This window comes from Camellia sinensis, chromosome 11 (genome assembly GCF_055761805.1).
Source record: "Camellia sinensis isolate YWXY chromosome 11, ASM5576180v1, whole genome shotgun sequence".
NCBI lineage: Eukaryota > Viridiplantae > Streptophyta > Magnoliopsida > Ericales > Theaceae > Camellia > Camellia sinensis.
The window spans coordinates 115869913-115880417 of record NC_138971.1 but is presented as its reverse complement, the minus strand read 5'-3'; positions in this window follow the sequence as shown (position 1 = coordinate 115880417).

Below are 10505 nucleotides of genomic sequence, written 5' to 3'. Positions count from 1 at the left end.
AAAATTATAATCAAACACAACACTCAAAGGAGACGGTGGAAGATCAAGAATGTGTGTATATATATAGCGATCCCGGGTTTACCCTTGTTGTACAGTGATCCGGACATGTGTCCGTGGATGTTGGTAGTTGTTTATTATCTTGTTTGCATCCTTTCTACTTTGTATATTGAGTTATAGGATGTGTTGGGCAGGTTTGTTACAGGTTGGTTATGTTTGGGAGCCTAGTGTTGCTGCCCAGATTTTTGGACCTTCGCTCGAGCGAGGAGTTGGTCGCTCGAGCGAGAGTTGAGATTGTGTCTGGTGGGTCGAGCCAGAGTGGCTTCGCTCGAGCGAGCGCTTGCGTCTGGTTCTGGACCTGAGAGTTGCATTTCTTGGCTCGAGCGAGTTTTTCTTGGCTCGAGCGGTCTGGTTTGTTCCTCGCTCGAGCGAGAGGTCTGTCGCTCGAGCGTGCTTCTGGTTACAGACCTGAGGGTTTGAGTTGTTGGCTCGAGCGAGCATTCCTTCGCTCGAGCGCACTTCTGAGTTTTTGGCTCGAGCGAGAGTTCCTTGGCTCGAGCGAGAGTTTCTGTGTCTGGTCGCTCGAGCGACCAAGTCTTCGCTCGAGCGAGCGTGTTTTATATCAGCGGACAGTAGCGTTTTTGAACATCACTTTTTCACTTTCTTTTTTTATCAAAACCTAGATCCGAGACCCTCTCTCTCTAAACTTACACTCTCTCTAAGAATTGATCTCCCTAGAGTGTGAATCTAGCCTAGGGCCTTTGTTAAAAAGATAGAGGGCGTTGAGAGCTTTGTTTTAATCTGAAAAAGTTGGGATTTGGAACACGTTGATCTTCGAGTCTTCATCTGCTTTTTGGCTCAAACTTCGAGGTAGGGATATCCTACTCCTCTCTATGGATTTTGTCTTTAAATTTTAGTATTTTGAGATGTTGGGGTTGGTTTGGTAATTTGGTGAAAGTTTGGGGCTTTTGTGCAATTTTACAAAAGTTGGGGTTTTATTCATAATAAACCTAGATGCATGTTTGGCATAGAGAAATGGAATAAATGTTAAATCATTGATGAAAATGGGACCTAAGGGTTGAAATGGTAACTATGGATAATGACCTAATTACATTGTTTGATTAATTGGGATAATTAATTGTGAGAAATGAGGAACTGAAATGAGATTGTTAAGATTGGGAATGCAAAGGGGTAAAGGGTGTAGTTGAATTATTTATCACTCACCGGAATGAAATGTTGATTGAATATCCATTGTGCATTTATTTTCTGTTTTAGAAATAACTGCTTTGGACTATCGGTGGAGGATAGTCGTGATTGTTGTAGACAATGCATGATGATTAGGCAAACGGAAACTAATCAATGGAATGTGTCATGGAACTTGACGGTTGATAGAATACATTAACTGTATGTATTGAGTGATTGTATATAGAACCATTGTGTTTGTATACGTTATGTGTAGAGGAGGAGATGGGGGATGTACTCCGCGGTTTAGGGGAAGATAGGGGATGTACCTCTAAACCGGATAGTATTGGGAGAAGATAGGGGATGAACTCCGTAGATACAGCTCATATGCTTATCTTTGTGAAGTATGGATATAGCTTATATGCTTATCTGTGGATATTATTGTTATACATATCTGTTGTAGAATGTGGATACAGCTTATATGCTTATCTGTGAATGTGGGATATAGTTTTTTTACATATCTGTTGAGAATGTGGATAGTGCTTATATGTCTATCTGTTGAAAAAGAGAAAATGAAAAGTAACTTGGACTCATAAGTCGTATGACATAAATATGTGATTTATGTGAATGTTTCAGTGTTGGCCATCTATCAATTGCTAATCTTTTAGTCATTGTTCATGGTTGGTTTAGTATATTTCTGCTGGGCTGTGGCTCACCCTTTATGGGAATATCATTTTCAGGTACAGGTAGCATGCCACCTCCAAGGACATAGCTTGGGAGGCTAGAGGCGGACATACTTTTGTCGTTTTACTTTTTGATGTATTACATGTAAATTCAAGCCAAGGGCTTAATGTGTATGAGTTAGTACTCTTTTGTTGTAACCAAGTGTTAACTTGGAAAGCTGTAAGCCCTTAGGGCATTTGCTTTTGTTGTTAACATGTAATACTTATGTAATGGAATTCTGATAAATGGAAGAATATGGAACTTTTACATATCAATGCATGTCTTATATGTTGGGTTTAATGTTATTATTTTGAGGGTGTTACAACTTGGTATCAGAGCGTACCGGGTTCGAATACTTTGGGTACGTGGGAAGTGATTAGGATCACAATGGGTTTGTCTCGCTTGATAGAGACTTAGATGTAGTATCATATGCTATGTGCTTAATTGATAACATGCTTATGTGACTATGTGGGTATGGGATTTAATTTCTAGGATGTTGATTGGATCCTTGGGTTTCTGGGAGTCTTGTTGGAAAAGCACTTGATCAATGCTGTTTCTAACCGGAACTCCAGTAACGCCTCGGGACTATCATTATCCGGAAATGAAATTCATAAGTGCTTATGTGTTTATGTGCTTACGTGGAGTGAATTACAGTTGTCCATGCATTAGGACGTGAGTGTTTAGTTTCGGCACATTTGTGAATGTGCTAATGTTCTGTGTTACCTTTATTAGGATGTCAGGACGAGGAAGAGGTGCTAGGCGTGGTAGACCTGCGAGGCAGGAAGTACCGTTACCGGAGGAGGTTCCGGCAGTGCAGGAGGGAGGTTCCGGCAGTGCAGGAAGTACCGTTACCTATATTTTTATCACAATGTTATAAAACGATTTTTCTAAAACCGTTTTTGTATTTAGTCAAAAAATATTTATGTTAAAAATATAAATTAAAAGAAAAATTAGTGTAAAAAAGGTTTTACCAAAACTGTTTTTAATTAATTCAGAATTAATTAAAACTTAATTAAAACCAGCTTTTCCAAAATCGATTTTTTGTGTTCAAATTTTATTATTATTTTAATCACGAAACACGGCTTTTCAAAAGTCATTTTCTGAAAAGCGGCATTACTAAAGCCATTTTACCCGACAATGGGAATAAAGATAAAAGCCACCCTAGAGTGGGAATAAAGTTTTGAAAATGTCATAGTCAGAGAAATCAATCGTGTGTCTGGGAGAGAGAGAGAGAGATGCCAAGTGAGATTGAGAAAAGGTGCAAAAGAGATAAAGAAGGGGGTGGCCAACTATAGATGTTTACCGAGGCAATAATTGGTGAGACACGGGGAAGAAATATAGCCCACTGGCTGGGACCAGGGTTGTTGAACCGCGTTATCTTGAGAGAACTTGAGGGTGGATTTTGGAAAATTCTATTTTCACACACCAAATTATCTCTGTGTACATATTTTCTCAATCCACATATTAAGTAATTTGATTTTTACTGTAACGCCCTCAAAATAATACAATATAAACCCACATGCTTGACATGCATTGACATTAGAGGATAAAGTATATTTCTATTTATCAGAGTATTCATTACAAAAGTATTACATGTTGACATCAAAAGTAAATGCCCTACGGGCTTCCAACTTTCCAAGCCAACACTTGGTTACAAAGAAGAGAGTACTAACTCAAAACACAAAATAAGCCATTGGCTTGATTTACATGTAACACACAAAATAATCACAAAAAGGAAACCTTCAGATTCGACAACCTCCCAAGCTACATCCTTGGAGGCGACATATCACCTGGACCTGAAAATGATGTCCCATATAGGGTGAGCCAACGCCCAGTAGAGATATGCTAAACATAATATGAGCAATAACTAAAACTTTAGCATTTTGATAAATGTTTAACTCATATAAACCAACATACAGCACAATCCAAATCCATGACAAGTATGTCCATGATCCTTTCCAATATCAACAATTTAAATGAGATTATAACTCATAATAAAACACTTCCATACTTCACAATTCACATGAGATAACAACTCATGTTAAAACACTTCATACTTCATAAATGATACACAGATTTGCTGTATCAATGGAGTTCATTCCCTATCTCCTCCTAAATAAAATCCGGTTTAGGAGTCCATCCACTATCTTCTCCCAAACCGTGGAGTACATCCCCTATCTCCTCCCACACAATACAATGTATATAAACAATTATTGTAACGCCCTCGAAATAACAACATTAAACCTATTAATATAGATATGCATTGATATACAAATGATTCACATTCTTCTATTCATCAGAGTGCTTCATTACAAAAGTATCACATGTTAACCACAAAAGCAAATGCCCTAAGGGCTTACAGCTTTCCAAGTTAACACTTGGTTACAACAAAAGAGTGCTAACTCATTTACACCTTAAGCCCTTGGCTGGAATATACATGTAATACATCAAAGAAATAAAACAACAAAAGTCCGCCTGCCTCTAGCCTCCCAAGCTACGTCCTTGGAGGTGGCATGCTACCTGTACCTGAAAATGATATTCCCATATAGGGTGAGCCACAGCCCAGTAGAAATACACTAAACCAAATATGAACAATGACTAAAAGATTAGCAGTTGATAGATGGCCAACACTGATACTTTCCCCTATCACACTTTACAGTTTCATGACATGCAAGTCCATGTTACAATCCATTTTCCAATTCTGTTCAATTCTCAATTTATAACCATGGCTCAGAACCTGGCCAAACAACCCATATGAGACAATAACTCATATTAAACACTTTCTCATTTCATAATAGATAAGCATACTAGCTATATCCCACACCAACAGATAAGCATACAAGCTATATCATCACTTCCATAGATATGCATAAGACCCCTATCACACTTCCAAAGACAAGCATATGAGCTCTGTCAACACATTAATAGATAAGCATATGAGCTCTATCTATGGAGTCCATCCCTTATCTCCTCCCAACAACATCCGGTTTAAAGGTCCATCCCCTATCTTCCCCTAAACCGTGGAGTACATCCCCTATCTCCTCCAACACGACACAATGCATATAAACAATAATTATACACATGATCATATAATACATAAATTTAATGTATTCTTTCAACCGTCAAACTCAATGACGCATTCCAGTGATTAGTTTCAGTTAGCCTAATCATCATGCATTGTCTACAACAATCACGACTATCCTCCACCGATAGCCCAAAGCAGTTATTTCTATACAGAAAATAAATGCAACAATGGATATATAATCAACATTTCAACTAGGTAAGTGATAAATGATCCAACTGCACCCTTTAAACCCTTCCCTTTCCAATTTCCACATTTTCAAATCAATCCCTCATTTCCAACAATTAATTATACAAATTAATCAATCAATGTAATTAGGACATTTTCCATAATTAACATTACAACCCTTAGGTTCCATTTTCATTAATGTTTCAACATTAATTTCACTTTTCCATGCCAAACATGCATTTAGGTTTTATATAGCTAAAACCCCAACTTTGTAAAATTACACAAAGGCCCCCAAACTTTCACAAAATTACCAAACCAACCCCAACATCTCAAAATACTAAAATTTAAAGACAAAGCCCATAGTGAGGAGTAGGTTATCCCTACCTCGAAGTTGGAGCTCGGATGAAGAAGAGACAAAAACCAAAATGCTCCAAAGCCCAAGATTTTCGGACCAAAACGACGCCCTCGACGATCAACACGACTTTTACAAAGGCCGAAGAGAAGGAGGACACTCTAACTAGATCAAACCCTAGAGAGAAGGGAGTTTCTAGAGAGAGAGAGGCTCTCAAAAATGGCTTTTAGAAAAAGTAGGAGAGAGAAAGAAAAGCAAAAAGTGATTTAAAATCACCCAGCGGATAACTCATATACGTATGACCCGCTCGAGCGGAGAACACAACGCTCGAGCGCCAAGAACAAAAATCTGAACACGCTCGAGCGTAATAATGCCCACTCAAGCGCCAAGACACAAGAATAAAGCACTTCCGCTCGAGCGCGAAAACTAGTCCACTCGAGCGTAGATTTCCCCCTCCCAGAACCTGTACCCAGAAAGTACCACCCGCTCGAGCGCCAACCAACCCGTTCGAGCGTAAACAAACCTGCTCGAGCGTAAAAATCACATCTGCAGAAGTTTTGCAGGAACACGAAATACTGGAGGAGTGCAATCCCCGCTCGAGCGCAAGAAGACCCACTCGAGCGGATCGCCTAAAAACTGAACAACAAGGAATTGAAACTAAGGCCTAACCAACCTGTAACAAACCTGCCCAACACATCCTAAAACTCAATCAAGTGGAATTAAAGGACGGCAACAAGATAGATACCACTACCAACTTCACGGAACCAAGTTCGGAATACAACAGAACAGTAAAGGGACAACCGGGATCGCTATAACCTCCCCCCCTTAAAGAATTTCGTCCCCGAAATTAAACACAGGTTTTTCAAAAACAGGTTTTCTCCATTTTCAACAATATTGCAACATGATATTAAACAACCCGACCCATTACTGGCCAACCCCATCTCTTTTCAAGAGGCATTTCATAACATATATTACAAGTGCATTATTAACATGCAATTTTCTTCCATTTCCAACCATTTCCAACATACATGGTTCACAGTTCATATCATAATCAATATACATGATATAAATTCCAATTCTGCAATATAGCCAACATATGCAATATCATAATCAACTTCCCATATCAAGGTAAGTTCTACAACATACTTCCATTAATACCAAAACATAAGTCTAGTAACATTACAAAATTTAAATACAAGATTACTCATCAACAAACAAGTCCGGATATTTCTCGCGGACCTCCAACTCATGTTCCCAAGTGGCTTCCTCCACTCCGTGATGTTTTCACAAAACCTTAACCAAAGGGATGGTCTTGCCACACAGGACTTGATCCCGCCTATCCAAGACCCGAACCGGTCTCTCCTCATACGAGGCATCCTCATCCACCTCTAAGTCGGTCCAATCTAATACATGCGATGGATCCGGCTCATACTTCCGAAGCATACTCACATGAAACACGTCATGAACTTCGGACAACTGCGGTGGCAACGCTAAACGATAAGCAACCTCACCAATCCTTTCAAGGATCTCAAAAGGCCCAATAAACCGAGGGGATAACTTCCCACTCTTGCCAAATCTCATCAAACCCCGCCTAGGTGATATCTTCAGAAAGACATGATCACCTATCTCAAACACCAAAGGCCTCCTCCTACGGTCAGCATAAGATTTCTGACGACTCTGGGCTGTAACAAGCCTCCTACGGATAAGTTCAACTTTCTCCGTCGTCTCCCTAACCAACTCCGAACCCAACAAAGGTGCATCACCCACCTCGGCCCAACACACTGGAGACCTACACGGTCGGCCATACAAGGCCTCAAACGGTGCCATGCCGATACTAGACTGAAAGCTGTTGTTGTAGGCAAACTCCACCAATGGTAAGTGCCTCTCCCACGTCCCACTAAAGTCAAGGACACAACCCCGAAGCATATCCTCAAGGATCTGAATAGTACGCTCGGACTGCCCGTCAGTCTGAGGATGATAAGCCGTACTAAATGAGTAGTTATCCCTACCTCAAATGGAGAGACCAAATGGAGAAGATGAAGGATTTCGAAGGTGCTCCAAACCCAATAATTTTCGAATCAAAATGAAGAGCAAGCCATCCCTTCCTCTTCCTCTCAAGATTTCTCTCTTGTTCTCCTTCCTCTCCTTTAGTCGAATGTGTGTGTGTGAGAGTGTTACTAGTGTTTGCCATGCTAGAGAATGGTGATATTTATAGGCAAACCTGATGTAACATGGCATAGAAGCCCACTGGTTGGAATTGAAAGGTCAAGTTAGGATTTATTGGTACATTAAAGCCCACTAATAAACACTAGTTGGATTATGAAAAGACACTAGTTGGATTATGAAAAGACACTAGTTGGCATTAAATGGACACTAGTTGGATTAAATGAACACTAGTTGGCATTAAATGGACCATTATGAAAATTTAATGGACACTAACCCTTGGTTTCCAACCACAACCAACCTGTTTTTCCAAACACACCCAACCTGTTTCAAACCTGCCCAACACAACCCAAGACTCATATACAAAGAGTAAATGATGGAACGGGAATAAGACAACAACACATCCACGGAACCGAGTCCGAAATACAATTAAACAATGAAGGGAAAACCGAGATCGCTATATTTACTTCTTTATCTCAATCCACACACTTCACATTCCAAATATACCCTCACATTCTTTGTGTACATCCTCTCCTTCCACCATTTCTCACTCCAAAAACTTTATCCCTAACTACACTAGCTAATGGCGATAGCGGCAGTGACGACATCAACCACCGTCCCTTCCCAGCCTCTCAGTCATTCTTACACATCTCTTCACGCTGCCGTCACCTCCATCGTGATCATCGCCGGTCACAGTCACCTCCATTGCAATCATCATCGGTCACCGTCACCTCTGCGATTCACCTTCTTAACCCTTCTCCAGTCTTCTTCGCCCCCTCCCCCAGTCCTCTCCGCCTCATCCATCACGACGCAATTTCCCTTCTTCACCACGATCGATCGATCAATTAACAGAGAAAGAAAAAGAGACAGAGAGAGATTCAATGGTTGATGCTCGAACAAACCCTATAAATTCAATAGTTAATATCCTAATGGCGGCGATCTGTTCAGCACTAGTTGTCCGAACATGAGCGATTTCTCTGACGATCTATAGAGAAAGAAAAAAGACGAAATGGGAAGGTTAGGGACTGAAAAAAGTAGGGAAAATAAAAGGAAATGCTATGTATGGTTGAGATTTAGGCATGGGAGGCGATGGCCGGCGAGGAAGTGGCTGGTGAGATGGTGGTAGGTGAGATGTGTATGGAGAAATTGTGAGATGTGTGGGTGAGATGTAATTTTGTTAAAGGATAAAATTGTGATTCTGAAAAAATTCATTAAGTGTGTGGAGTAAAGAAACTTGGTGTGCGGAAATAGAATTTTTCGTGGATTTTATTACGGTTCTGTTTTGGTTTATGGAGTTTATTATGAATTTTATTTTAATGATTTCAATTATTTATAAAAAAAATTAAATTGATTCAATAATTATAATATTTTCATTTTGTCTTATTTTTCTAAAAAGATAAATAGTCTATTTTAATAAAAATATTTGTTTAATTTTTTGAAAACAAAAGTAATAAAATAAAAATGTTATGATTATCGATTCAACTTAATTTTTCTGTATAATAGGGAGATTGACCAATAAGTCATATATTTTGGACTTGTAATCCATATAGTCCCATATTTTTTCTTGTGAACCATTTAGTCCTTTTGGATATGTAATGACTCATTTGCCCGTCACATTAGAGTGTCACATTATATCCGCCACGTTATAGTGCAATATTTAAAAAATATATATTAAAGAGTTTTTTAATTTTTTTAGAGTGCCACATCATACTTGTCACATTTGGAAAAAGTACACTGAGAAATTTTTAATTTTTTTTAGAGTGTCACATTATACCCGCCACATTGTCGTGTTTGGAAAAAGTACACTATTTTTAATTTTTTTTAGAGTGTCATGTACTTGTTTGTGAGATGAGATTTATTGGTAAATATCCCTAAATAATATACATTTAAGACCCGACAAAATAAATAATTAGAATCATTGAAACAGAACTTGTAATGGATTCCACGGAGAAGCTCAACCCTCCTTTAAACAATGTGAAGGAAGTTTTACTTTGCCCCCAAACTATCACTCAAAATCAATTCAACATCCATTCTTTCAATTATATGAATTTTACACATAAACCATTCAATTTTGGATCAATTTCACCCCGCTGTCACTTGTCGTCTATGATCAGACAGAATTTGCTGACTTGGCATCATGTTTTTATTTAAAACTTCATCTTATCCCCCAAATTATTGATAAAATATTAATTAGACCTTCAAATTTCATTTTGCCTAGGGGTCTAATTGATATTTTAGAAATAGTTTGAAAGGTAAAATGAAATTTCAAATGAAATTTGAGGGCCATATAAGCAACTTCTGTTTGCTTATAAACGACAATTGATGGTGAGGATAAAATTGATGCAAAATTAAATAGTTTATATGTAAAATTGATTTTATTAAAAGAATAAGAATTGATTTGATTTTTAAGCAATAGCTTTGGGGACAAAATAATATTTTCTCAACAATGTGCCTTCTTCACAAAGTGCATATCATATGCATTCTATTACAATATGCATAATATAATTACAATGTTTCAAAACAAGCACTAAATAATATGTTGTAATTTTATAACCAAAATTATTCCTAACATTTCTCATCATAAATTATTTGTAATATACATAATCACAATGGTTATAAATTTTGCTTTAGTTGTGCGCATCATAGATTCACCATTTGTAACTTTTATCATAGAGTGAGTCACATAATGTGCACCGCAAATATTCTTAATTTTCATCACAAAACACAATAATCAATAAATATATTTTCTTGACTAACATTCATCACAAGATATAATAATAATAAAAATTGAATGTAAAAGAAATGACATCATTTTATGACTAACAAATTACTAAAAAA